Source organism: Alexandromys fortis, unplaced genomic scaffold, assembly GCF_014885135.2.
Source record: "Alexandromys fortis isolate MF-2015 unplaced genomic scaffold, M_Fortis_MF-2015_v1.1 scaffold_128, whole genome shotgun sequence".
Taxonomy (NCBI): domain Eukaryota; kingdom Metazoa; phylum Chordata; class Mammalia; order Rodentia; family Cricetidae; genus Alexandromys; species Alexandromys fortis.
Genome location: NW_026068012.1, coordinates 1393237 through 1420272, shown reverse-complemented (window position 1 = coordinate 1420272; position 27036 = coordinate 1393237). Strand labels below are relative to the sequence as shown.

Below are 27036 nucleotides of genomic sequence, written 5' to 3'. Positions count from 1 at the left end.
TGAGTCTGTCTCATCTGCAATGCAGGAAACCCCTGCTCAGGTCCATCCCTTGGCAAGCCTTTGCTTATCTGGGGGCGGGACTTCCTGCTCAAGCATCTTATCTAGCTGACTTGAATTAGATTTAGAAGCTGACTTGACCACAGGGGGCAAATCGGGCCTGGGAGACTTGAAAGCTTGGGGATCCCAGGCAAGAGCTGCACCTCTGGTGAGAGCAAACCAGGTCCTCTGTGGATGGCTGCTTAGTGTGGGATGATGACTCAGTAGTCATGACACAGACAGAAGGCTTTGATATCATTCTCTCTCCAACTCAGCCTTGCTGTTAGTGGCGTCAGAAAACACACAGAGACTTGGGGCATCTTATCAGTAATGAACCATGGAAAGAACAGCTCCCAGATTCAATTTGCCTGTTTGTTCTGGAACTCTCCTTCCCTGCAGATGCCCTGTTAATTGGGATGGTTTTTCCTAAGAGGTGTGGGAAGGCTAATAGGATTCCTTCACATGATTGTTCCTCTAACACTCACCTCCCGGTGGTCCTCTGAAATGTATTTGAAGCTATTATAATTTTTTAATTGTAATTTAATAAATTCTTTGGGGAAGCATGTGATTAAAAAAGGGTGTATACCTGCTGAAGAGTGAGCTAATAATACATCTTTATAGAAAGACGTGATCAAAGGCATCTGTGGATTATACTCCTTTAGCAAGTCATGGAATTAAACTTTAAAATGTATGTCAAAATACTTACAAATGATTCCAGTTTGGTAATAGATAAGACCATGAATATTGTTCCAAAATGAGGAAATTGAGTGTGCCGAAGGGAACGAGAAGTCATAACTGGATAATTGAGGGTGAAGGTTCCAGCAGTGGTCCCTAAAATACTTAGTGTAGGCAGATGACCTTCATCTTCATCATTCATACCTGGAATTGTGTCTTAAGAACGTACCTTCCGATGCACAGATAGAGATGGAAAAGGGAACTTAACTATTCCCTAAAACACACAGTGGAATCTTGGTCCTTTGGAAGTAGACTTGTAGGAAAGGGTAACTGCTTAGCATCCTTTTAAATTTTTGTTTTATGTGTTTGCTGTTTCACCTGCACATCCGTCTGTGCACCATCTGCATCTCTGATATCTGGTCAAGCCCGAAGAGGGTGTTGGGTCCCTGGAGCTAGGGTTATAAACAGTTGTGATCTCCCATGTGGATGCCAGGATTGAGCCCAGGCTCTCTGGAAGAGTCTTCAGTGCCCTTCACCACGGAGCCATCTCTCCAGCCCCTGTGCTAATTTTGAAACTCTTTTAAGGTTTCATCTTTAATAGCCAAAATCAGATTTCAGAGCTCATATATCAACCCTGACTATTAAGGACCTAAGCTTGGGTGTTGGGTTTTTTTTTTCCTTGTAGGGGAGTTGGCTTAGAGCAGAAGAACCGAGTTTCCATGGGAACCTAGGAATTTAAATCAATAAGAAGCCCTGACCAAGGAGCCGGAAAACCCATGCACGCCAGGGCAAGGCTGGTCTACATATGCACTAGGAAGACAGATTGGGATGTAAATTGACCCAGTCAATGATGAAGAAAAGGACAGCCCAGAACAAATGATGCCCCATGGATATCATTCATTCTGTCCATTTTGCTGGCTAATGGGCCTCTATTAGGGATTGATAGATGAAGGAACCAGGCTCATCCGTATAATTAATCAATCCTAAAAGCTACGGACAGCGTCAGCTTTGGAGCAGAGATCTACCTAGGGAATCCTCCTAGATCCTTTCCTCGCCTGCACTCGACATTGCAAAATAGATACGTGACATCTGATCACATCAGGAGTGAGGCGCTTCGGAGTTTGAGTTCCTGAGGCTCAGAGGGGTAGCATCTCGTGCAGCCCCCAGGCACCGAATTCCAGGCACTGGTGCCAACTCCTCAGTCACACTCAACAGATCATGGTCCACGCTCCACGGAATACATGAATCTAGATCAGCCATTGGCTCTTGTCTCACAGAACCCCATTCAAAACATGGTTCCGCATCTTCTTGACCGTCAGTAGCCCATCCCACCCTAGCTGCTGCTTCATGCTAGGAGTTTCTGGATGTTTAGCGGCCATTGCCTACGGCTCATTTCCTAACTTCATCAGCTGCTGGTAAGAAAGACACTTTGAAAACTCTTCTGGTAGAATACATATGAGCTGTTGAGTCCATAACAGCTTTGTGGAGTAAATGCTATTTTGTGTGCAGGAAAGATCGTTCACTGTGCCGGTGCCATCTGACCACAACCACATGTTGTACCCTCACCCCTTGGGCATCATTCTGCCAGGTTCTTGGTTTGTCTTCACTTCTGACACAATCGCCTGGCCCAGCAGACCTGGTGTAGAATACACATAACATGCTGTGCGTGGTAACACCAAACTGAGGCATGAGCAACGGAGATCCCAAGGCCTCCGGAGGAAACATCGGCAAAGACAAAGCCCCTAGAGTGTGAAAGTGAGACGGACCCAACTGCTGATGCAAACTGAGGGAAACACCTTCCTGTACTAAAGCCATCCTCAGGAAGCAGACAACGTTCCTGAGGGACTGGATTTCTGTGTCCTGAAAAAGTGCAGACTGGGGCTGGAGAGACGGCTTGGTGCTCAAGAGCATGGGCTGCTCTCTCAGGGGACCCAGGTTCTATTCCCAGCTTCCACATTAGCCAACTCACAACTGCCTGTCATGCAAGCTCCAGGTGATCCAGTGTGTTTTCTACCCTCTGTGGGTACACACACACACACACCTTTTAAATCTTTTTTTAAAGTATGAACTGAGGATGAAATATCATCCATCGCTAAGATTAGGTCTTGATGAGTCCCTTCATTAGAAGAGTCACCTTCTTGACTTGTGTGTGTGTGTGTGTGTGTGTGTGTGTTTTTAGATGAAAAGCCTTTTTACTTAGCAGCACAAAATAGCCCATTATTAAACGAACCATTATCGGATTATCAGTCAGTGGTGTGGATTGCTTTTAATCTCCAGTTCAACTACTTCTCCCTAGGTTAAAGGTGCATGAACAACGGTCTGTTCTCGGTGGGAGGTAGATGTGAGATGGCTTTGGAAATGATCTGCTGTTTGCAATGACCCTAAGAGAAAGACAGGCCGTATCGGAGATTCCTGTGGGATGCTCTCTGGAATAGCCATACAAAGCAGGCTAAATCCAAAGTAGGTGTCTGTCCAAAGGGTATGAGTTTGCAGGAAATTGGGATAATACTCAGAAAGCGCACATCCTTTATCTCGGGTGAAAATAAAGCAGGGATAGTGTCAGCAGCTGGCACTGGGTCCCAGGAACAATGGGTAGGATGGACTGAATAGGGTACCAGGCTTGGTTCTTGGATCTGGGTCTGTGCCAGTAAAGCCCCGGGTGCAGGACCTCCTCTCAGACCAATTTTGCTGGCTGTGCCCCTCCGGGCTCACATGTGCACTCCTGGAGGATGTCACCCTAGTGGGAGGCAGTGAAGAGACCCCACTCTAAACATTTCGCCAAGCTCACAGCAAAGCTACAGCAAGCAGGCGTGGCTGACGCTGGAGTTTAGGACTTATTGGTGACACGAGGGGACAGGTGTCCCTGGGGATCTACGCCCCAAAGGCTCCCCAGCCTTTTCCAGGTTCTCTTTGGAGGAGCGGCGCCTGTCTGTTCCCGCGCCTCCCAGAGCTCATCGCAGGTTAAAAACGAAAGAAAGAAAGCTGGACCAGAAGGGTGGGCGGCTAGGTCGGCTCCATCTCTAGGCCCCCCGCCGCTGCCTCTCCTGCGATGCTGATGCCTGTCTCTGTGTCACCTTGGTTCTCCAGCGTGCGGCGCTGTGCCCGCTTTTATCTCGAGAAGAGAAGCATAGCTTAGTGCGCTGACAGCGCGGTTCAGTCCGTGGGGCTGGAACCGGATAGCATTCACTGAATCTGCGGCTTTCATGAAGTCTCCCTACGAGGTCCTTCACTTTGCTCCTCAACGTGGACTTCCCCCACCCCCTGCCATTCTAGGCTCCCTCCCTCCGTCGCTGCCAGACTCCCTCCTCCGTCGCTGCCCACACGCGCACTCCTCTGCCCCGCGGTGGCCCCAGCGCCCAGCCCTCCAGCCAGAGGGAGCCAGTCACCAGACGGCAGCACCTGGCTGGAGAGGTTGGGCGGGCCGAGGGTAGGGATCCGCGGGAACCGGAGAGCCTGGAGCTGGAGCAGAAGCTGGACCAACCGCGAGCAGAAGAATGGAGTCTCCCCACAGCCTGCCGAGGCTGATGTGAAACTGGACCATCTGCTTCCAGTTCATCTGTTACGTCTTCTTTTGTGTTTTCTTCCCTCGCCATTCACAGAGGAGTGAATTATTAAATCTTGCTCCGTTCCAAGACAGGCGACCACGATGGAGTGAACCCACCCTGTCCGCCACAAGGTAAGCAGTGCGCTAAGTTGCTGGAAGGCTAGGAGCTGGCATGGATCCCAGCCAGATGTTCCACGTCCTAGGATCCCCGAGCCTTTGGGTCCTGGCTCTCAGGTCCCCAGCCCCTCTGGTGCCTTTTTGCATTCCCCACTCCGAGGAGACATGATGCTGAAGTCCACCAGAGGCAGGAAAAGCTAGTTACATAACCAAAAGGAAATGTGTCTCATGGGTTTTCATTAGCAGCTTAAAAACTCGCCTGGGGAGGGGGGGCGGGAGGAGGGGTCTGCCTGCCCTGGGCGCCAGAGAATGGGTCAGTTACTATGGACCTCATATTAGCACCTCTGGTGATGATGGGCAGGCAGGCGCGGCTGGCAGATGTAGGCAGGGGGAGTTAGGAAAAACCCATTGTCTTGGTGGAAGGCTGTAGCCTGGCTCTGTTTTGGCATAAAGAGGAGAGGATGAGAAGGAGGGAAAGTGAACAGAAGGGAGGAATACGTCCTGAGACAGGGGAGGACTCCACATGGTTTTCATCAGTGAACCCGAGATGTGGCAGACTGATTGAAGACACCAACTAGGAAGATGTCCTCACAAGTAAACTAACTGAAAGGAGAAGCTTGGACCAAAGGAGGTGTTTATGCCGTTTAAGGGACTGGGTGACTCTGCTGGCTTAGCTTCTCGCCTGGGTAAGTGTTCATTTGCACCAAGAGGTTAAGCTTGGGTTAGTTTTTAACTGAAATGGCATTCGTATTCCCCAAGCCTAATGAAGTCCTGGGTGGATCCACAGGTATTTACAGGGCTCAACACAGAGAGACTCTTAGGGGAGAACAGATCTTCATAGAAACGACCACAGAAGCCAGGTGAGCTGAGAGGAAAAGGAAATCACAGAATTTTCCAAAGACTCCTTTCTCCACCTCTATCACCCCCCCCCCATACACAGAAAGAGGAGAACCCCTCCAGTATCTTGGAGTTGGCAATTCATTGCATCTTTACAATGCCCCCAATTGCTTTATCAAAAGTCTCGGGGTCCTGGGGAGCACACGGGTACCCAGTCCGGTGCCACTTTCCTGCAAGCACTGTGCTCTGGCTACCTTTGTCTTTTGCTGAAAACGGATAAAGGGAATGTTGAAGAAAGTGGGCTTCCTACAGCCAGGGCTGAGCTAACTAAGCTTCGCCCATTTTGCCTGGAGAAGGAAGGAGCTGAGTCTCCATGGCGACCCAGGTGGGAGGGGACATAGCAGCACCAGTGACAGGGAAAACCGTTGGACAAAACTTTCTTGGCTCCAGGCAAAGAAATGCCCTCTGTGTCTATGGAGGGGGGCCCTAGGGCATCACTTGGGCTCAGTTTCCTAGGGGTGACCCATGAAAGGATACTTAGAACCTTCCAGGCTCTCCTCCAACTCAGCAAAGTTTCCCATGTCCGTGAATGCGGTTCAGCAAGCAAGCTCCCGGTTCAGCACCAAGGCCAGAGCAAGGTGCAGAGGGTTCACCTCTGATGGGAAGGCTGACCCAGCTAGCAACCTCAAGAGCTTTTAGGTCTTAGGAAAGCAATCATGTCCTAAAAAATTCCCTGCTTGTACTGAAAACGGGCGTCAGATTACCCATGAAATTACGTGGCACACAGGAGACAGCAGATCAACCAGTCCATGCATGATGGTGCATCGAAGTGACTGTTCAAAATAAAATAAATGGGAACTGCAGAAGACTAAAGCTGACCTAAGAACAGAGCAAAGATCCCTCCTCTGGGAAGGAAAACACCACACACACACACAGAGAGAGAGAGAGAAAGAGAGAGAGAGAGAGAGAGAGAGAGAGAGAGAGAGAGAGCCTGAAGAAAGCAGCTGAATTTGAACCGAGAGTCTCTGACTCACAGAAAGCACCATTGGCTCCTGCTCCTCTCATGCCCTCCTGTAAATCTGTGCTCTACAGTGTCAGGAAGGTGGTGTGATGACATCCTGGCCCGTATGAGAGCAGCCAACCAACTCCTGCCTAGGGTCCTTAGATCCAAGAAAGTAAAGAAGCAGTTTACTCTTCATTCAGTCTGGACCGGCTCCTCAGCAAAGTGAGGAGCTCTTGGGATAAGGAGGTAGGAGCCGGTAGTGAGCTCTTCGAGTCAGCATATGAGCAAGGTAGCTGGTTTTCCAGGATTCCAGACACAGCGGAGTGCACAGGACCGTTCCTGTTCATAGAAAGAGGGGAGGACTCGTGCAGGGGAGGAGGCTTTATTATCCAAGTTCATTTAGACACTGATCCAGGTGAGTACAAGGTTCCATTCAACCTTGCTTTACTGGAAGCTGGTCTCTGGTCTGCTGTTTCCATCAGTGCTCTTAGGTCCCCACTGATCATGGTTGGTGAAGAAAATAGTGCAGGCTGTCGCATGCCCAGTAAGAAAGCCTAGGGGCAGTGGGCACAGCTTAAACTGCGGGACTTCACCAAGATTTAAGGAGAAGAGTAAATGTCAGCAACACTTCTAGGATATCCCGAGCTGCTTTCCTCTCGAGGGCTCGCTTGTGTGTGAGATCTTGAGCTGGTCCTAACTTGTTATTTATAAAGGTAAACACAATATACTTTGGTATACAGGTGGACTTCCCAGCACCCTGGATGTGGTGCTGTTTCCTAAAGACGTGCATACAGAGTGTTTGGGATGTGGCTAAAGGAGTGTGTTGATGACTGTTATACTTTTTAAGTCCTCTCTAGCTAGCAAAGGAAGAGCTGGGCTTTCTGATCACAGGCGAATGGGTGAGAGATCACACTGTCTCTGGAATGTCAGATCCTGTTGGGTGTTGACAAGTTTATCCATATTTTAATTTATTCGGCCTGTTATCTGAAATAGAAGTGATGTGTAGAGTATTTTGGGACTTAAACAAGCTGTACTCTGGCTTCGATCCATCTGCTATTACCAACAGAAGGGAGCTGGAGATTAGAGGCGTGCAATAATGGAGACTGTTGGATAAAGAGAGTGGCTTGTCTCTGGGTTTTAAAGTCCAAAGTCTCCCACAGACTCTGAGAAGGCTGTGTATAAACCAAGCATAGGAAACTTCTCCGTCTTTAGTTCCAGTGGGTTCTATGAAACAATCAACTGATCTATTGACCGATAGCCTTTAATCATGGTGGATTCCAGGCTCACAGATTCAGTACTAATTTTCCAAACTATGACTTGCCTACTTGCCGGGTGGCTAATTACTGAATAAAGCGCCATTATGTCCTCATGTCGTCAAGGCACACTTCCGATTAATTGGTTTACGCATTGCAAGTAAGATTAGTTAAGGAGAACAGCTTCCTAAGATGCACCCCTGTTTTCAGTTCTCTTTTAAATTCTTCGAAAATTATACCAATGCTTGATTTTCTTATTTCTGTAACATCAGCAAATAGTGCATTTGTGTATGTGGCCCAGGTCTTTACTGCGCCGGCAGCACTTTTATAGATGGGTTCCTCCAAGCTAAGCAAATGCTTTTGTTCTTGCCTATGTTCCCCCTGCCTCTTGCAAACCACCTTTACTTTATAGACTTTTTAAAAATAGAAAAACGCTTTAAAATGAACAGCAGGGAAGGTCCATTGGTGATTAAAACGGGTGAACAACCCCTTTTCGGGGCTTAGCACCAGCCTTTGGTGTTCAAAGATAAAAAATGAGTCTGCCTTCCAGAGTTCATTGCTGATGGGAGTCTGTATGAAGGGAAGCTCTGCCTAAAACAAGACAAAGCCAAACACCTCATCCTTGTCACACAAAACAAGAGTGGCATGAAGGTTGCAGAGGAAAGCTGGCCATAGAGACTGGGTAAGGGGCGGGGACATATGAAGGTTGCAGAAGAAAGCTGGCCATAGAGACTGGGTAAGGGGCGGGGGACATGAAGAAAAGCAGTTACCTGTTTCTCTCCAAAGTGATCGTTCCTCCCAAATCACATTTTAAATGGTGAATATCAGAACTTTAAGCTTGATGAAATCAAGTGTCTAAATGTAATTGATTTAGATTCAGAACTTAATGAGGTATGTACCTATTATTTCCTTACTTTGTAATAATTGTTACGTAAGAGCCAAAGGAGAATTAATCCATCCAGAGTTTTACCAAACTATGAAATTTCCTGATATCAGGGAAGTGGGAATTGCTGGTTAGGCTGGAAGCGTATTAAAGATCTTCCAACCCATTAGAAGTTTCATTGCAGCGGTTGTTTCCATTCACATTAGTTGAAGTGTTTTGGAATCTAGCAAATTAGCACGCAGCCATTTGGGAGTGAGATGGATTTTAAAATGTGTCTTGAACAATGGCAAATTGTGACTTCTAGAAATAATTAAGTCCATTACAGAAGGGCCGTGGCGATCACGATTGACAAGCTAGTGGAATCCAAGGGTCTTCCTTATATCACCCTAAACTACCTACAGCATTAATTAATGGCGACACCAGCTGCCTTTGATAAAGCAGAGACCACCTATCCTTAAACGTGTTCTAAGATATAGCCTTCATGCAGCCGTACCTTAAACCAACTATATGCATTTGCTTATTAATGAACAGTTACTTGAACAAACCCTCAGAGAATTACTTTGCTCAGTGATCAATGCTCAGACAGTCGGTCAAATCTCTACACTATCCGGAATTCAGTAAGACCATCTACTGCTGTGCTAATTGCAGTACACAGAGTTAATGCTCAATTGTTTGCCAATGGTGGCTGGAGTCACATCTCTGCAGATGCGTCCAGGTTGAACTGAACACCTTAACCCCTTCTCCCCATGTTCTGTATCTCCCCACAAGTCAACTCTGATCCGGGTCTATCAACTGATGATACTTTTAGCGAGTAGATCTTGGCTAACTCTCCTCCACCCTGCATCCCAGCGTCCAGTCTTTAGCCACAGAGGTACCATTTTTGGTGTGAAATTTTCACAAAGGAACCGGCGAGCCCATCTGTGGGTGAAAAGATCCTCATCCCCCAGATGCTGTGTGAGACAACCCGAGAGCAGAAATGTGCCAAGTGAACAACACGTTCAGGTTTAGTTAATCCCCGTTCTGCAGAATTTCCCTTTAAATGTACAGGCATCGATCTTCCCCCACGCAGCATGAGGACTTGTTTGTTTGTTTTTATTTACTCTGTGTCACTCAGCAGGACTTCTTGTGCATATGGCAGTATGCTAGGCAGGCCATTTTCTCCTTGGTTAAGAGCCCTGACCCTGGAGTCTCGTAAATGTATTTATATCGAGGTTCCGGTGTATCAGCCCCTTCTCTCTAGATTCAGTGGCGTCCTAACAGCCCGACTGACGATAAAACATTACTCTCTTGAGCCATATGCCTTTGCTGACCAGCGGAGGCTCTGCCCCTGTGTCTTCTTCATTCAGAGGTCCAAGCAGAAGGATCAGTCTGACCTGGAATGCCCCCTTCCCAGGTGAGGGAGAGAGAGCATCAGCAAAGTCACACCATTGCCAGTGGCTGATGGGAGGGAGACATGGCTTTCCTCCACCGTGAGCTACCACAGCCATTCAGCAACGATGAAGTCATAGACTTCATCTTCTTCCAGGGCTGAAAGTGAAAGGCTGGTCATGGTAGTGGCTCCCACCTTCAGTCCTAGTGCTTGGGAAGCAGAGGCAGGTCCATCTCTATGAGTTCAAGGCTAGCCTGGTCCACATAAAGAACTTCAGGCCATCCAGGGCTACGTGTTGAGACTCTGTCTAAAATAAGATTTCAAAAGTAAAAAAGCAAAGCATCACAGAAGGTGGGTAATTGGGGACAATTAGATCATCTGTGGTACAAGTTACACCATCTCTGTGCTTTCGCTTTCCAGTCTTCTCAGTGAAAGTAATGACACAGCCATCTCCACAGGGACGTGGAGGACCGGCCTACAGGGTCCCGTTCTGAGCAACACCCAGCGTGAAGGAAGTATCTCATAAATAGTAGGCATCGCTGTGTCTTTGTTACCTGCGGCTGTGGGTGCTGTGTTACAGTCACCGGCTTCATCGGAAGGATTCCTAGGGTTTCAGTTCCCCTGAGTGTTAACATTAGTCTTGAGCCGTTTAGGATAGCACGCGCTCACACGAGTCTTGTTAGAGTGTGTGGCTCTATTTTATTCATGCTATTATTGTTGGTTTCTCCCTCTGCCTAGCTCATGAGGCCATGCTATCATGGGTGTGTGTGGAAACAGTGAGGCACAGACAGTATCTGACACTGGGCACTGTGAGTGGAGGCACTTGCTGCTGTCTGGGATTAGATCTCCCACAGATCTAACAAGATCGGTGTTTCAGCAGAAAATCCCCTAGTAAAGCAATCAAACAAAATAGAGGGTTCTGATTTCTACCAATGGACTTGTTGATGCTATGTGGGTACCTAGATGGATGGACTCCATTACTATAAAACACGAATTACATGTTTCCAAATGCTAATGCCAGCTAGCAGACCACAGAGAGAAAAGAGGCCAACATTCCTATTTGTCTTTTAAAGCCATACCTAACTGCAAGAAGATCTAGAAATCATAGTTCAACTCTGCACAGGAGAAAAGAAACTTCTGGAGACCACACACTGGATAGCTCAGCCTATGTGCCCATTATTAACATATGGCACCAAAGAAATATGCCTAATATGGATCAGGAATAAAAAACGGGAGGCAGAGCTGTTGGAACATGCCAATCACACAACATTGGGAGGGGCAGAATTTGGTGGTGCCCTTAAGCCGTTCTTGGGTAATGCATTATTTAAAATAAATTGGTTGGGATCTTTTGGCTCCTGGAGTGGGTGTAGATGGCACGTAACTAAAGAGATGCAAATTTGTATGATTTGACTTGTGCTTGCTGAACGATTGGAGTAGACACAAAGCAGAGCCCACTTCACAGCCCTTGCTCACGAGTGGCTTTCTAACCCTGACAATTACACCCACGCCACGTCTAAGCACTCTGGAGAATTAGATGCTGTCTTCCAATGCTTGGTGCTCTCTGTTGACTAGCAATTTGTGTTTTGTTTGGTATCACATAACTGTCTACAGGTTAGACACTTGCTGTGAGCTTGGGTTGAACTTGCCTAACACTAGCCCACGGTCTCCTCAGAGCCCCTGCCTGACTCTGGAGAGCAGGTACCTTTGGGGACTGAGAGCGCCATCTTCCCTAGAAACAAGGGGCAGAGCCAACACTGAGGGACAGCACTGGAAGGGGAAGAGAGAGAGGGGGCGAGCGCCAACATTTCTTTCTCTCTCACATCTTTCCTGCTCCCAAATTCAGGTGTCAAAGCCACAGACAGGGATGGGAGATGGCTCCGTGGTGTCCTGATCATATGGCCGTTGTAGATGCAACCTATTTGTACTTACAGTACTCTAAAGGTGGAGACAAGATCCTTGGAGCAAGCTGGCTAGTTAGACTAACCATACTAGTGAGCGCTGGGCTCTACTGAGAGACAGACCCTAACACAATGAATAATGTAAAGAGCAACCAAGAAAGAATACAGGTGTGAACCTTGAGCACACACACATACACACAATACACACAATACACACATACACACAAATATATACACACATACACATATACAAACAACACACAGACAATCATGCAAACACGCATGCATACACATATGCGCACATATTACACATGAGGAAAAAAGCCATAATCTACCCATGCAGGGCCCAGCCTGAAATGATAATAATGCTACATGTCTTCCACGGAGGACTTAACTGAGCTAAAGAACTCTTGACCACTCTAAATACTCTACCATTCCAAAACAAATAGCATCTCATAGTAGATCTATGCTTTGTTTGTGTGTGGTGTGTGTGTGTGTGTGTGTGTGTGAGCAAGAGAGTGGGGCGGCAGTGGGGTGCGCATGAGGGTGCCGTGTGCATCCGCATGTCTTAGTTTCTATAGCTGTGAGAAAACCCTTACATAGGCACAGCAGGAGCACCTGTGAGAGCTCCCATCCTACCTCCCCCACCATGGACACAGATACAGAAGACACCATGCATAACACAAGAACAAGAGCAGGGGGGAACAACCCACCGAGAACAGCTCACTGCTCTTGCAATCATGGCACCCATCTCTGGGGACAGAGGCTTCTTCTGCCAATCCCTTCTAGCAGGCCCTACCTCCCAGCTCTGCAGCTCTGGAGACAAAGTCTGGAGGACACACCCCAACTACAGCATGACACTATCAGGATGCTGTCTGTGGTATTTGAGTGTAAGTGGCCCCCACGACCTCACAGGGAGATCTCACATCTATTAGATGTGGCCTTGTTGGAGGAAGTGTGTCACTGTGGGGGCGGGCTTTGTGGTTTCCTAGAGCTGTGATCAGGATACTGCTTAGTGTGGCATTCCACTTCCTGCTGCCTTCTGGCCAAGATGTAGGACTCTCACATCCAGCACCACATCTGCCTGCACACCTCCATGTCGTGACGATAATGGACTGAACCTCTGAAACTTTAAGCGAACCACCCCAACTAAATGTTTTCTTTATAAGACTTGCCACGGTCATGGCATGTCTTCACAGCAACAGAAACCCTAGCGAAGACATCATCCTAATCTCAAGAAGTACCGTGTCAGTGCTAACAAGAAAGCTCTCTTTCGTTCTTTCTTTCTTTCTCTCTTTCTTTCTTTCTTTCTTTCTTTCTTTCTTCCTTCCTTCCTTCCTTCCTTCCTTCCTTCCTTCCCTTCCCTTCTCCTTCCTTCCTTCCTTCCTTCCCTTCTCCTTCCTTCCTTCCTTCCTTCCTTCCTTTCTTTCTTTCTCTCTTTCTTTCTTTCTTTCTTTCTTTCTTTCTTTCTTTCTTTCTTTCTTTCTTTCTTTCTTTCTTTCTTTTTAAAGGCTTACTTGGGGAGTGTGTGTGAGTCCATGCAGGAGCCTGTGCAGGTCAGAAGAGGGCATCAGATTTCCTGGAGCCTGAATGACAAGCAGTTATTCTGCCATTGTGGGTCCTTGAAACTGAGCTCAGGACTTCTGGGTGATGCATGCTCTTAGCCTCTGAGCCACAGTGCAGCACCGGCTGCTTGCTCTTAACATTCTCACAAGTAAGGAAGAGTCGGAGTTTTCGAAGAGCCAAGCCAAGTCACCTTGAAGGCTCCACACATCACTCCCTGCAGAGTCGAGCAGAGTCACATATATCCAGAGTTTAAAACTTTTGCCATCTCTCCTGGAGTGGCCGGGTCCAAAACAGTGAAGTATCAGACAGAAAAAGTAAGATGACGAAGACACGACAGGGCTGTTAAATTCCACACAGCCAGCTGTAGGAGTCCTTCTCTGTAAAGTCTCTCATTTTAGGGAGTCCCCATTCTTATCATCACTTGTGGGGAGTTCTACCCCAAGCCAGTGCTCCTCATGCATCCTGAGTCACTACAAACATGTCTCTGTAGACAGAGGGAAGTGCCCACAAGGAAGAAGCCACCTTACTTCAGTGAAGTGTGCCCCAACCCTCTGGTTTCCAATGCAAAGTCCCCAGCTAACCCCAACACAGCAATCTGAAGCCCCAGTGCTGGGCAAGACACCTGCACACCCCTCTGGGGATCCTGACGCACACTGGAGTTTGAGCTACTCACTAAGCCTTTCCTACAGTCTTCGGGAATGAGGAAGTCTGAGACAGGCTGCCCCTCTCAGCCTTCCTCCACACTGAAGCCTCCAAACATCGCTCACTAAAGAGTCCAGCAAAGACGCTCTAAGGATGGGACATGGGCCTGCCTTCCACAGCTGTGGGAGGTCTCATCTTAGCTCACTGCCTGGAGGGGTGGGAGGAGGCAAGGTATTCAGCCCAGCAAATCAAATCTGTCTGAGTCCTTCGGGTTGCACAGATTAAGCAAGACTCCTAGGTTCTCATTATATTGATAATGCATCCCTGAGAATTATAGTTAATCCACCCAAAAGGTTCTCTTTTCTTTTGTGAAATTACTCTTTAAAGACAGCATCAGCAAGGAAGAATGGTGTGCCACATTAAGGAAAAGGAAGAGAGACCTTATCAGGACAGACACTCCTTCAGGGAGGTGAGGGGAATTATGGTCACATAACATTTATTTTAACATCAAGCATCTCCTGGCTATCTTCGTTTACAGAACTTGGCCTTCAACAGCAGCCTCCACTGTCATCCTAGCTCCAGGCAGGGATTAGTGGATGCAACCTCTATGAGAAAGTCAGAGCAGGGCCAGATAGTGGATCTTGTCCAGCACGTACAAGAGACCTGGTTTCATCCCCAGTACTTTGCGTGGGGGGGGGGGGTAAAGGAGAGAGAGAGAGAGAGAGAGAGAGAGAGAGAGAGAGAGAGAGAGAAAAGAAGGAGAGAGAGAGTGATAAAAATCAGACATGAAGAAGAGCTGTTGTCTACCACGCATGGAGAACAGCCACATGTTCCTATGGTATGTGAGTATGCAGATCTTTGAAAAGTGGCTGCTTCTATTGGGAGCAACCTAGACAACTCACAAAGGCTTTTTTATCTGGCAGCCATGAGTGAGGCAGCTTGAGAAGAGGTGTTGGGTTTAGGAGACAGCTCAGAGATAGATGGGAAAGGGAAGACACCTAAGCGTGCTCAGTGCAGCACACTAGCAGAGAAACGATCCAGGTTCTATGCCCTCAGCAGTGCAGGAAGCAGATGGTAACTCAGGAGCTCAGGGAGCCAGCTGATGATGGACCCTGTCCAAGGAAAGCTCCCACACTATGCCCTGGGAGCGTGAGCAGGAGGAACCACGCGTGGCCGGGGTCCAGGTGCGGAGCGCTGGCTCCAGGGATAAACAGCCCTGCTGGGAAGGAGGATTGGGAGCTGCGGCATCACGGGTGAAGAACCACAGTCACTGCCTGGCAACACTGAGGAGCAGGCTAAGGAGTGTCTTTCCTTAGCACTGTGGGAAACACACACGGCTGGTTACAAACGAGATACTGGCTAGTCCTGATGATGATGGGAATTTCATCGTCTAGAGCAGGGGCTGCTCAAGACTTCTCTCTGGGCTGCAAAAATAATATTGTTTCGTCCACATAGCAAATATTATTCAGTCAGTGCATCAAAGCCATATAATTTTGTGTGTTTTCATGGTATACATATGCATATTTGTGTACCTGCACAGAGAGACCAGAGGACAGCGCCAAGAGCCGCCACCATCCTTCATTCTTTACATTGTGTGTGTGTGTGCACACATGCACTGTGTGTTTGTGTGTGCACGTGTGCGTGTGTGTGTTCTGCATGTGAAGACCAGAGGACAACTTCAAGAGTAGTCCCTCAGCTCTCACCATTCTTTGTTCTTTACATCATGTGTGTGTATGCGTGTGTGTGTACATTCGTGTGTGTGTGTGCGTGCACACGCGTGTGTACTGCATTGCCATGTGGAGGTCGGAAGATAACTTCTTTCAGAAGTTGATTCTCACCTCTCACCATGTGGGTCCCGATGACAAAACTTTTGTCACCAGACTTGGCTGCTGAGCTATCTGACTAGTCCTGCCATACAATGTATTAATTTTTTTGAGATGAAATCCTTCACTGGCATGGAACTCAACCAGTATTCAAGTCTGGCAGCAGGTCCCAGGGTCTGACTGCTTCGGCTTCTCCGAGACTTTTGCTAAAGCAAACACCTCTATGCCCAGCTGACCTTTACAGATGTCCAGGGGTCAAATTCACGTCTTCACATCTGCAAGGCAAGCACTTTCCTGACTGAGCTCCCTGTTTAGCCCCCCAGCTGTATGGTTTTATCTTACATGCACTCATATGTCAAATGACAAATGTTTTCTCTGCCTATAAAATAAAACACACTTTTGCCTATAGGGATGTTCCAGGGAGCAGATCCTGGCTGTGAACCAATGTGAAGGGTAGCCACAGAGAAACCTGAAACCCACAGCAAAGATCTAAAATGGGCTTCTAGGGGAACACAGCTCAGGCTGAGGCTGACCTAGAAGCATGGCCCACTTCAGCAAAAACATTGAATATAAATTAATTTAAAACTTCAAAATAAGTGAAGATTATTTTTACAAAGCTCAAAATGATTCTGAATGCATTTTTATTTATCCCTCGAGAATTCTACACATGTATACAGCGGATTTTGAGCGTATCCACCCCGACTCATCCCTCTGACTCCCCCAGACCCTACCGCCACATCCCGCTCCCCCTGAGCTAAGACACTGCGACCTTGGCTCTCCTTGTTTTTGTGGAAATGGTGCTGTTTTCACCTTCACCTAAGAGCAGCGTCTTAAGCGCCAGTCTGCTGTGTGTAAAGGTAGAATTTTTTTAGATTAGCATTGCTAAGTCTTTTGAGAGACTCGGCTATCGGGCCATGGCAGGCAGGGGTTAGTAAAGGCTCTTAGGCAGGATTCCAGAATCAGGCAGTGCAGCTTACCAAAAACCGTTTGACCACAGTCACCTGGACAGTGCTAAACTCATGTCCATGGCGCCCCCACCAAGTGAGTGCGTAGCCCTGGATAGTATTGTAGTTAAAAGATGACCTCATGGTCCAGTGATACACAAAACTGGCCTGGAGCAGGAGAGTCAAAACCACTCTCACAAGTGTTAACTCACACTAGATTCTTTGCATGGTGCTTAGTCCATATGCAGAAGACCGTCTTTTTATTGCAAACAGGAGTCCCTTAGCACTGAGGGGGAAACCCCAGGTCACCTTAGGGTCATGGTGAGAACTGTAGTCTAATTGCAGCCGTGTCTGTAAGGTCAGCAAAGATTCACATGAAGTAGAAACGCTTGGGTTCTGTAAATGGAAGTCTCAGGAAAATGCATGGGTACGAATGTGAATCTTCTCCAGGGGGATCACAGCAGCGTAAACATGTATTTCATGTGTTCCCCGGGTGCCATGTCTGAATGATAGAGGGATAGGAATAACCCTGTGTGCCAAGGGTAACAAAGTGGATGGCTTTTCTTCTCTGAGGTGTGGAGAAACTGGAACAGAGTCCGGTCCCTGGTTTCTGGTGTCACTGTGTTCATATTGTTCTTTGGGTTTGCCTTAGATAGCTTAGCTGGTTTAATGCTTGCCACACATCACACAAAGCTCGATGTGTACATACTGGATGTTCCCAGTTCTACATAAAAACCAGGGATGACAAGCATGCTTGCAATTCCAGCACCGGGGAAATGGACATGGGCAGATGCCAGGGGCTCACTGGCCAGCCAGTCTAATCTAACTGATGAATCTCAGATGCCCGTGAGAGTCATCTGAGGCTGACCTTTGACCTCTACATATGTATGCATGTATGAACCCGGGCCTCTGCCACACACACATGTTGATGCACAAATGTTCAAAATCTAAGGCCGTATGCTGTTGGTTGCAATCATATTCCCTTCACGGGGCCTAAGAATTGGAGTGCACCGTGTTGTGCCACTCTGTGGGAGCTCTACCCGGCAAGCAGTCTAACTCCTTTGTGTACCACCTTTACCAGCTACAAAACAGCGGTGAGGGAAGGGAAACCACTTCCAGTTCCTTTGCATGCCCTCTGTCTCTAAGAGATTTTGCCATCTTACAATATTTCTTTCAATGCCAAGGTTATAGGTTGCTTTAAGAAGCAGTTGTATTATTTATAGAGACACTGATGGGATCTGAAGGGGAAACCGTGAAGTTTCAGGACAGTGTATGGACATATCTTACATGATACATACAAGATCTCAGATCTACAGAACAGCGTAACAACTGAACCTGACACCCTGGGTTACATTCAGCTTAGTCCTCGGTTGGGAAGATAAACCAAAGACATTATATCAATCAGAGCACTCTGCCCACCAGCCCACAGCAACACTGAGGCCAGCAGGGTGACGATTATGAGGAGTGAGACTCTCCCTCAGTGAAGATGCCCCTGTGGGGTAAGGGGGGCTACCCAATGGGTTTTTGGATCAACCTCGGAAACTTCTACCCACAGAAATGAAAATGGAGTGTGTGTGTGTGTGTGTGTGTGTGTGTGTGTGTGTGTGTGTAGCCTCACTTTTAGAAACTAACCCATTATCTTTGAGCTTGCATTGAAAGCAGTTTCCCAATTTTGTCTTTGTAGTAAGGAGGCTGCTTGTTTATTTCCCAACTCCTGAAATAATCACACAGATACTGTATTAATTAAATCACTGCTTGGCCCATTTGCTCTAGCCTCTCATGGCTAACTCTTACATATTAATTTAACCCATTTCTACTCATCTGTGTATTGCCACGAGGCTGTGGCTTAACAGGAAAAGTTCTGGTGGGTCTACATGGCATCTCTCTGACTCCACCTCCTTTCTCCCAGCATTCAGTTTAGTTTTCCCCACCTAGCTCTGTTCCCCTATAGCTCTGCTATAGGCCCAAAGCAGTTCCTTTATAAACCAGTGGTATTCACAGCATACAGAGGGGATCCCACATCATGACTTGGTCAGTGTTTTTAGCAGTCCTATGCAGCAAGGAGGTTTCCCACAAGGCTTAAGAGGCCTGTGTTTATGAAGCTTGGCCAGCAAAGGCAGAATCTTGTCCATTCTCTTTACCTAGGTCTTTCTCGTTTGTGTGCTGTACATTCTTAATCTGCAGCCGAGACAAATACCAAGACCAAAAGCAACTTAGGGGAGGAACAGGCAAATGTAGCTTACGCTCCAGGTCTCGCCCCACCACTGAGGGAATTCAGGGCACGAACTCAAGCAGGACTGAGAGGGAGGCCTGTGTGACATCACCCATAGCATTGCCTCTGACCCAGGAACTCACTCACAGCCACAGAAGGACGCTTCTTGGGGCCCAGGCTCACACTTAGCCTGCTTTCTGAGACAGCTCAGACACGCCTGCTCAGGGGATGCTGCCACCCACTGTGGACCCCAGCCATCAGGAATCAGTCAATAACCAAGACGATAGCCAGAGGCCAACCTGAGCCAGGCGATGCCTCCCTTCCCGGGAGCCTCTAGTCTGTGTTCTGTCGACAGTTGGCGTTATGACAGGTCAGCTATGGTCCCTGTGGATAAATGCAGAAATTCAGATAGACTAAATCAGAAAAGGAAGGCAGGTATGGAAGAAGGGAGGGGGCGGGCGGAATGAGGAAGGATGAAGAAAGGAAAGGAGGATGGAGAATAGGAGGAGAGGAGAGAGGAAGGGAGGAAGGCCGAAAGGAGACAAAGGAAGGAAGGGACGGAAGGAGGAGATGCAAAGGTAGTAAACATCTCAGGTTTTTCATGTGTTCTAGCTGAAACTGGATCATTTTATAGACTTTGTCACCTTTTATCTTTTTTCTTTTATCATTTGTATTGCACTATACATTTTTCTCTCCTCCCTTCCTTCTCTCCCCTTCTACCTTCTCCCATGATCCCCATGCTTCCAATTTACTCAAGAGATCTTGTCTTTTTCGCCTTCCTATGTAGATCCTGTATATCTCTCTTAGGGTCTTCTTTGTTATCTAGGCTCTCTGGGGTTGTAGACTGTACGCTGGTTTTTCTTTGCTTTATGTCTAAAGGCCACTTCTGAGTGAGTACAGGCGAGGGGCAGACATTCATGGCCCACTGCCTTCTTTTCTTTTTCTTTCTATCTCCTCTCTAGTCAGGAGCTGTGGGTGGGCTGTAGACTCTGTCTGGTGCCATTCTGCAGCCATCTTGCTGACCCCAACTGCTCCTCGAGCTGCAGATGGCAAAGGCTCAGTGCCGACTGGTACAGCCAGGAGATCCTTCGTTCAGCCTTCTCTTTATTCTGCCCTTCTCAGGGAGAGCCTCCATCTCCACTCTCCTCAAACCAGTGTGCATGTGTCATCAGCCCGGGCTGTGTGCTCTTTCCAGGATTAACTCCCCCCACGGTGCTCCTTACGTTCTGTTCTGCCAGGGCAATTACTAGATTCTGGTGTCGTGCTGGGGAGGTCTTCTGGAGCAGCCTTATCTGTTCTCTTCACTGATGTTTGTATGCCTGGCATCGCAGATGTGGCTTGGCACAAAATAGGTAGGTAATGCCATTGGATAAATGTATGACAGTTTTGTGGATGCTTTGGGGAAAATATTTTCATTCAAGTATTTATTGAACATCGACATTGCACTAATTGCTGTACTAGACATAGCAACTCTGAACAATACTATATTCTGAACATACAGTGCATATGTGCACAGGTGCATGTGTGTGCACATACATGTGTGTGCAGGTACATGTGTGTGAAGTTGCATGTGTGTGCAAGTGCATGCATGTGTGGGTGTGGGCAGGTACATGCATGAGCAGGTGCTTGCTGCGCAGGTGTGTGTGTGTGTGTGCGGGTGTATGCGTGTGCAGGTGCATGTGTTTGCATGTCACCTCAGCATCACTCTTCAGCTTGCACTTGGTTTCAGGGGTGGATCCCCTTGCTCCTTGAAGCACTTTAAAGAGTCTCATGCAATTAGAACTCAGCTGTCCCCAGTCTCACTCCAGACATCACATGACCCATCCCCTAAAAGTACCAGGTGAGAAGATGTCATAGCCCCATGTATAAAGCTATGTGCTGGTTGGTGCTGTTGGCCATTTTGTCCGGATCTAGAATCGCGTGTGAGACAAGCAACTGTTGGGAAACCAGTGGTTAGGAGAGGGAGATAGTACTGTCTTGTGGGCTGAGGTTTGGACTGAATGAAAAGGGAGAAGCTAGCATGAAAAACTCCATGTCCCTTTTCACCATCAAAAATCGCCTGGTCTTTCACGGCATCATGGCAAACAATGTTAACCCTAGTATTTAGGAAGCAGAGGCAAGCATATCTCTATGAGCCAAAGGCCAGCCTGGCTACAGGTCAGTTTCAGGCCAGCCAGGGCTATACAGTGAGACATTCGCTCAGAAAAGTGACCTGGTTCAGATCTGATACAGAGCTGTAATAACAGGGGAGTTTGCTGATGAAGCTATGTGTGTGTGTGCACACGTACACACACACACATACACACACACACACACACACACGCACGCACGCACAGCCAATTGATAAGGAATTTGGTCAGAAGGTACCGAAGAGAAACTTTACGTTTAGCATCGACTCTTCTGCTTCCAACCCTTTCTGCCAGGGGAGATGTCTGACTCATGACAAACCTATGCCTGTCATTTCCCACCTGTGGCCGGGAGGACGACCCCACCAGGAGTCCTTAGTGCTGTTCACAAACCAGCCTGGGGGTAGCAGAATGCAGAGGTCATATAGGAGAGCAGAGGCTGGCCTGGCAGGTGAGGGCTTGCGATGCTCAGCTCTTGCTGCATAGCAGACCTAGCACCTCCAGGGCTACCCACCTATCCTCTCTTGACCTCTGGAGACCAGAAGTCCAAGCTTATAACAATCTTTTACAAGGCTGTTACCCAAGAGCCTCGGGGCTGCATTCATTTCAAGTCCTCTTGAAAAGGCTCGTTGTCCTTGGCAACTCGGTTCCGTCAGGATGTACAACTGAGCTTCCCATTCTCTGGTCTACCATCCAGGAACTATGTTCCATGCCTTAGGTGCTCCTTTTCTTGTCATGTGTGTCATTCCGCGGCACTTTACGAGCTCTGAACCCTTCCAAGCTTCAGTTGTCTCTTACAAGGAGGACACCAGGATATTTTAGTGCTTGCATGAGCAGCTTCATCCCACTCATGACCATCATTTTTCCTTCAGGTCAGCTAATATCCCTACCGACATCTGCAGAATGCCCTACACAGAGTTGTCCAGTTCAGTGTCTGAGCAGAAAGAGAATGTGTGAGCCCTATCCTCACTGACATCTGCAGAATACCCTTCACAGAGTTGTCCAGTTCAGTGTCTGAGCAGCTAAGAGAATGTGTATGTCCAGCAAGCAGCACAAATCTTGGGGACCACTCTCAGACTCTTCCTACCATGAGTGTCTTCTAGGCTTTGTGGGGTACAGAATGAGGATGGTGATGGCCCTTCCCTCTTTTCAGCCTGGATGTAGGATGCCCATGTATGCTATGCCAAAGACCTTTTCCAGGAAGTGTCTCCCAACTCTAAAACTCCCATTCATCCTTTCTCCAGGTACAAAGAAGCTGACGCGGGCAGGTGGGATGAGGAGGGATGGGCTAGGGAAACAGATCCTGGCATGTGGGTCTCTGGGGCCGAGGAAGCATGGCAGACTGCAAAGAGCCACCACAAACAGGCCCAGCCACTTCAGCTGCCGTGATTCCTTCTCCATGATGGACTGTATTCTCTGCACTGCAATCTAGAGTAAACCCTGCTCCCTGGCAGCTGTTTGTGTCAGGTACTCAGTCAGAGAAATGCAAAGAGTACCTCCCCTGTTTAGACACGGTGTTCCTGAAGTCTTGGGCTCCCAGGCTCAGCAAAGGGCCTGGCCTCACTCCAAACCTCCTGAGGCCTGGGAGTGAGGCCAGGAAGATATTCTGACCACAGAGGGTGAATGGAGCAGGTACAGTGTGGAATCCTGGATGCTGGTGAATTTGGAGGTTCACCCCTGGTATGCGGGAAGTCATGAAGATTTTTGAGTGGAGGGGAAACTTGGGACAGCAGTGGGCAATCAAACCCCTTCAGACTGCTACTGCGGTACACGGTAGGTTAGAGATGGGACAAAGACTGACAGGACATCGGAGCCAGTGCTAAGGAAGGAGCTCAGGAGAGGAGGGTGATGAAGGAGCTGGGGTTGGGGCTGAGTCATGGGCAATAGTGAGGTGGATGCCTACACCTCTGCTGGCAGCTGCAGATGCTGCTATGGCAACATCTATACTTCTAGAAACTTCCTTAAGTAAGACGGGTGCAAGAAACAGGAACCTTTACCTATGAGTATGTGTATAGGGGCCCTGTGACCAAGAAAGAGTTGTTTGTGCAGGGAGGCAGCCCGCAAACTCTGAAAGCCCTTCATGGACAGGAATGGAATCACTGTGATCCATCTTGGAATTTTTGGGCATGCCTTTGAGTTGAGCCCTCCACACATCTGCACCCACCCCACCTCAGGAGGCTGGAGTTTGTCTCTTCGATCCTCAGGGACTGTGAGGAACAGCTTCCTCCTCTGGTCCTCATGGAGAGTACACTGTTTGTGCAGCTCAACCACAAGGACCCACAAGACAAGGATGCCAGTCTTTCTCTACATCAGGACCACCCCTCCCATGCCCTGCTGTCCAGCCCTGGGCAGTCTCCAGATTACCACATCGGCCTCAGTTCTTCATGCAGAAACTGTGCCTTCTCCGTAGACTCCACTAAGTCTTCTTCCCTCTAAGCCAACAGCTCCTGAGGACAGGGACAGAATCTCATCTAAAGTGGGTAAGAGTACCAACTTCAGCTCCTACCACAGAGAAAAGGCTCAGTACACTCTTCCTGAGCCTCCGAAGGAAAATGGCAATGGTGGCCTCGACTCCATCCCTCCATGACCTTGCTAACTCATTTTCCTTTTTGAAATAAGAAATGGGGTGCCAGCAGATCAAAGGATTCTGTTCCCACTCTGGGCTCTTCAGGTAACATCAAACCTCTCCAGATCCAGGCTTGGGAGGGTTCTGCTCCTTTTTAAACACTCCCTTGACAGATCCATCACTCTTCTGACCCAACCACAAATCCCCAACAGACACACACACACACACACACACACACACACACACACACACAGAGGGAGGAGAGGAGGGAGGGAGAGAGAGAGAGATACACCAGCAAAAAATGGACATATTCACACACAGGTAGAGAGAAAAGCAGAATAATGTACACACGCACACACAAGCATAAGCACATCACACACTCACACACACTTAGTCGTTAGGTAGACACTGAAGTTTTCCACCTACGTGGGCATTGGCTTCAAACTCTGTCTTGTCAAACTATTTATAATTCTAAAGCATCAAACCACCCCAGGCGTCCTCAGGGAGAAGGGAAACGTTATGTGCTATGTGGGGCAATAGGCCTCCCCTCGTGTCTGCCACTGACCTCAGGTGAACCCAGGCAGATTGCAGCTTTAGCTCACAAGTGGCAGAGTCCACAGAAGCCCATATTTGTCGCAGCTGATTCCTTGGCAAGGTGCCCACTCAGCTGATGCCTGAGTCCCAGGAAGCCAGGAGGAAGAGCATGGAATCACACAGGTCATTACCAGGGAGCCACGGGGGACTTGTGTGCTTTCTCGAGTTCAATAACACATCCCGACGTGGCTCCAAAGCTGTTTCTCACTTCCTTCCCAAGTCCTCAGGTTCGGCAGTGGCTAGTACCTGACTGGTGGGCATGTTTTGCAGAGCCGGTTCAAACTCGCCGTGCCCGATAGATGGGAAGCAAGCTGAGGACGCACTCAGCACTTAGCTCCTCTGTGCTTCCAGCCCTCTGTACTCAGATCTTTCTCTTGGCTGCACATAGCCCAGTCAGAGGTTTTGAGTGACTTGTAAAAGACAACACTCTTTCGCCTTCTCTGGTGTTGCAAACCATACCGAAGGGGAATATGCAGACATAAAAATGACCAGTGCGCAGCCCCTGCCTTCAGGAGGCTCACAGTCCAGCAATCTACACCGAGGTGCACAACATGCAAAGTAGGGGCACAAGGAACAGAGCAGAGGCCCACGTCTTCATCCCCAAAACCTGACGCTGACCCTCTTGGCAGATACTTCTGTCTCTTTTTGCCATCCCTGCTCCTCTCTACCACTTCTACCGAGTTTATTAGAACCCTGGGTGTCATAACAGAATCTCAGCTGAGCAAATACAAACACCCGAGAAACAAACAGGCTTCCTACTGTTTAACGCCAGGCCTGCTGCCAAGGCTGTCTGTCACCTGAGTCTGCTCCGGCTTCTTCCCAGGCCACTGTACTGGCTATGGGTCATAGGTCAAGTGACCACAAACAGCAGCATCTACAAAGTGATCACTGCCTTCAGGTCATCCAACTTCTGGCCTAGCTCAAAACACTGCTAAATAAATCACTTTAAACCCTCCCAGCTATCCGCTTGGAATTTCAAATCACGGTTTAAGGAAGAGAGGCCGAAAATGAGCATATTTATAAGCCGTGCTTATTAGCTCAGCTCCTCCCTAGAGAAGGGAATTCTTCTAAAAATTATTCCATAAATGAGGCAATAATCACACTGGGATATGACGGTATAACTCTATGCCCAGGAATAATTCAATTATCCTCGGAGATGACTTATTTTGAAGGTGGCATTTTGACGTGTGGCTATGCTTCCCTGGAGTCTGCAGAGTTCAATGCCCAGCACTGTGTCTGCAGTGCCCACTGACAGCGCATTGGACAGGCTTTCCCAGACCTCAACCCCCAAGCGAAGGCCTGTCCTTCATAGCCTTTCAGACGTAAGCCACTGTGGCCCTCTTTGAGAACACTCGTGGTCCACGGCTTTTCCTCTCATTGTTTTCTTCTCCATGTTGCGTTTTATCTTTTCAACACGTCCAACAAATGAAGTAGCTGGACTTCTGGCAAGTGCACAGGAATTGACATTCATTGGGGTATCAGAAGGTGATTAACACCACTTATACTAGGGCATTTGGAAAACAAAGCGCAGAGAAGCAGCTTATAACCCTATAGTACTAGCGCGTAGACATCCTGGTTTTATCTAAACGTGTTATAAAACACACATTACAGATAGGCAGGCAGCTCTGTCCATAGATAATAGGTATCTATCCATAGGTAATTATCAGTGGTGATTGATTGAGAGAATGGTTGGTGGACTGATCAGCTGATGGATAGCATGGGCAGGTCTATCCATAGATAATAGGTATCTATCCATAGGTAATCGTCAGTGGTGATTGAGAGATTGGTTGATGGACTGATCAGTTGATGGATAGCATGGGCTAATAATCATGAACACATACACATATATGCACTTAAGTATACACAGGAAGACACATGTAGATACAGATACATAACCCAAAAGCAGCCCTCCAATCAACTGCCTTTCTCACTTCCATGACAAAACACTCGACAGAAGCAACCATGGGAGGAGATGTTTACTTGGGCTCCTGATTCTGTGTGACAGGGCACACATGTGGCTGAAATAGCTTGGTCAGTGATGGTGGTGAGACCGCACCTATGACTTGTCCACATCTTGGTTCAGAGAGGAATGTTGATTAACTTAGGTATGGCGGTGCGTGCCTATAACCCCAGTGCACAGGACACTGAGGCAGGAGGATCAGGCGTTTGCAGCCTGAGCTATTTAATAAATTTCTGGGCTGTATAAGAGAGTTACTAATGGAAGATTTTGGAGAGTATGGACATTCATAACTCAGGCAGCCGGTATTAGTGACACTCAGGTCTCGCATGTGGTCGATCCACTGAGCAAGAGGGTTGAAGAGATCTAGTTACATCACGCCTGTCTGCCAGGTTTTAACCAGGCAACTCCAGGGATGGAGTCTTAGAAAGACTATTAACATCATTTCATCTTGACTTCCCCATCTGTATTTAAGGTTAAGACTCCCTGTGATCGTTTCCTGGAATGACTGAAGTGTCTGTCACAAGCTAAGCCAGGTATGAGCAAGCGGTAGCCACTGTCATCAGCCAACACAATATCACTGTGTCATAAGCGCAGCATGTGCACCGTGGCAGCTTCCATCCCTCTGGAGGCTCTGCCCCTGAGCAGATAAGTCCGTGTGCCACGATTTCCAGTCACCCTGACAACGGGGTCCTGGGTGAACTCAGAATGGGGTGATTAGGATCACTGCTGTGTTCTGAGGTCTCAACCTGAATCTGGTAGAATTGACTAGACTTTTCCAAGGGCTTGTAGAGATGGTCAGATTACAGGCTCCAACCTCATATGAACTAAGTACACAGAATGCAGTGTACCAGTGGCAGAGTCAACTTGGGAAGTCCCTTCTTCCAGAGAAAACCAATAGAGGAAACCAAGCTGATCAGAAAGCTGCTCAGCGAGCCTGGAATCTGAGGTTCGTCAGCCCACGGGGGTGCAGTGGGTATGTGTCACCAAG

At 48.1% G+C, this 27036-nt stretch overlaps 1 protein-coding gene across 1 annotated transcript in view; it reads left to right on the top strand.

The window, feature by feature from the left end:
* Nucleotides 1–4326: 4326 nt before the first annotated feature.
* Nucleotides 4327–27036, top strand: part of Kcnj6 (potassium inwardly rectifying channel subfamily J member 6) — a 215123-nt gene continuing 192413 nt past the window's right edge. The window contains exon 1 of the mRNA XM_050162054.1: nucleotides 4327–4387. The gene's annotated coding sequence lies outside the window, so the exon portion shown is untranslated. The remainder of the gene's footprint in view (nucleotides 4388–27036) is intronic.